Source organism: Myotis davidii, unplaced genomic scaffold, assembly GCF_000327345.1.
Source record: "Myotis davidii unplaced genomic scaffold, ASM32734v1 scaffold616, whole genome shotgun sequence".
NCBI classification, from domain to species: Eukaryota; Metazoa; Chordata; class Mammalia; order Chiroptera; family Vespertilionidae; genus Myotis; species Myotis davidii.
Window position 1 is genome coordinate 5,038,451 of NW_006291965.1, and position 3,047 is coordinate 5,041,497.

Consider the following 3,047-nt stretch of genomic DNA (forward strand, 5'->3'; position numbering starts at 1 on the left):
CAGCAGTTTACAATAGTTTGTAATTGGGTGGTCAGTAGCACTGTGATATCCAGAGGTGGGCCCCCCTCAGTTTGAATCCTGGCTCTTGACATGGTGGGGAAGTTGCTTAGTTGCTTTGTGCCTCAGTTTCTTCATTTGTGGAACAGAAATAACGGAATCCTATCCATAGGATTGTGAAGATTGAGTTAATATAGAGACAACGAGTGGCACATGAAAGCACTGTGTAAATGTTGTATGTTTTTGTTGTCGTTGTTATTATTATTCAACTAGAGTTTACACATAGGGAATTATCTCCAGTCTTTCACTTTAGCATCATGAAGTGACCTTCCATTTCAGAGACACTCTATTAACGCCACAGCTACTCAGTGGCCACACTCTGCAATGAAAATCAATAGATACACGGTAATTAGGTCTTCCTAATGGTGAGATCATCACCTAGGCTGGAGGGAGTTACTAGGGACATGTCTCCTTCTCTAATATGTGGAAATTTGCCAAGTCTAGCAGAATCTTTTCTGGCCTTTTCTAACATCCTGCCATCAAAGGCAGATACTTGCCATTTCAGGACTAGTGTTACCACAGTCAGAAATTTCAGTCTTTGAGCATAGCCATCTCCTTTTTGGCTCTGAGTAGCCCAAATTAGAGCCTCTCCCTAAGCTTATCAAGGACTACACACCTTCCCAGTTTGACCAAATCATTTTTCATTCTCTCCATTGTATGGAGGTTTCTGAGCATCTGCATTAGGAAAAATACATGTGAAATCAACTTTGTTGGTTTGGCTACTTGCTGTAATAAGTCTGGGGGGACAGGTTCTGGATAGCTGAAGAGTTCACCCATTTCTGTGCCCCTTACTGTAGATACCTGAACATTTAATTTATAGCCTGGAAGCCATCCTACATCTTCTTTTCTCTCTAGACTTCTGTTTCTTTAAAAAAGACAGACGGTGGCAAGGAGTTGCCTCAGGAGCACAGTGAGAACCCAAGCTCGGGTCATTTCATGCAGATGCCACCAAGAGGAAAGATACTGTGAGTAAGAATAGGACTTCTCAAATTTGCAGTGACCTAGCCTGCTCTGCTCTTAATTACAAAACACAAATCACTCTACCCCCGGTTGCTACAGAACAACTTGCCCTCTCCCCCACCCCTGGTGGATCATTAGAGTGTGCTGGGTCAGTTGCTTCTGAAATTGCCACATGGGTGGGCCCTCAAGACTTACTAAAACAGGGGTCACCTCTCAGGAGTCTAACGTGTTCTAATTCAATATACTGATTACTTAGAGGTGAAAAATAATTTACCCTCAAATCGTGCTAGTATATTTTGCTTACTTGTTCCGAGTTTTTCCTTTATTATTCAAATGTGGCATTCTTTATTGTAATTGTCTGGTTACTTGTCTATCTTCCCAAATAGACTGTAAACAGCAGAAACCCAATAATGCTAAGTGACTTCCTTGAGGCCACATAATCAGGAGAGAATCCCAGAATGGAAATCAGGCTCCTCTATTCATGGTCCGTTGTGCTGTTCATTAGCAGCAGGGCTTCGCGTTCTGAAATCGCTCTTCCTCAGAAGGAGCAGGAGGAGAGCAGCACACCAGAAGATGGAGATTCTGTTCTCAGGTCTCACCTTGCCAAGCCCTGGTGTCTCTCATCTGAACAATGATGTCTGTTTCTTCAGATGATGGCTAATGCCCTGCCCAACTCTAATGGTCTAGGGGTCCACTTGAAAGGATTGTCATACATTAACAGTTCTGAGAGAAAGATAGAAAGATCATTCATTCAACAAATATACACTGAGTGGCCAGATTATTATGACCACCTGATGTTTGTAGGCAAATTAGCCATACACTGCATCGTATGGGATATGGAAGCCGAAGGCCTGCTCGAACACCTTTGCTGTCTGCAGTTACCAAGATAAAGCCTCTCCAATTCCCACAGGAAGACAAGGATTGGACAGTCGAGCATTGGAAAAAAGTCATGTGGTCCAATGAATCACGTTTCCAGTTGCATCATGCAGATGGCCAAGTGAAAATTTGGCGGAAACAGCATGAAAGCATGCAACCCACATGTATGGGTACAACCCTTCAAGCTGGTGGGGGCAGTGTTATGGTTTGGGGCATGTTTTCCAGGCATAATTTGAGCCCTTTAATTCGTGTAGAACAACATCTGAATAGCACAACATACCTAAGTATCATTACTGATTAAGTTCATCCTATCATGCTAATGGCATATCCCAATGGAGATGGCTTCTTCCAACAAGACAATGCACCATGCCACAGTGCCCGTATTGTGCAGGAGTGGTTTCAAGAACATGAGGGAGACTTTACCTTGCTTAGGTGGACCCCACAATCACCAGATCTCAATCCAGTTGAGCATATGTGGGATGAAGTTAAAAGAGCCATCAGGCAGCTGGTTCCACAACCATCAAATCTCACAGAACTGGACAGTGCTATTCATCAGGCATGGTGTCAGATTCCTCACATCACCTTTCAACATCTTGTGGAGTCAGTGCCAAGAAGAATCGCCGCAGTATTGAAGGCAAAGGGTAGTCCAGCGAAGTACTGATGGGGTGGTCATAATAATCTGGCCACTCAGTGTACATATTTATTTAACAAATATGTATTCAGCATCTACTGAATGACTGGATGCCAGGTACACAGGTGAATAAAAAAACCCAACTCTGCCCACTGACAGCTTATGACTTGATCATAGTGGGGTTACTGGCCAAAATCTTTCATTGAGGATCTTGGATAAACAAAATTATAGGCCTATCATCAGCATACTGTGTTTTGATTGTATGTTGCGTTTGCTAGTTCTCTCATGGTTGTGTGAGTGTGTGCATGTGTGTGTGTGTCAGGAATAGGTGGAAGAGAGAATGCTGTTAAAAATAGCCACACTCAACATTACCATGTTTCAAATTCCTGAAACAAACAAAAACAAATCAACAATAACAAGACTGACTGGGTATGTCCAGTGCAGGTGTCCCCTTCCTGCTAATATGCAGTTTTCCGAATCACACTATTGTTGCTCTCTCCTGCCAAGATGCCAACAGGAATGC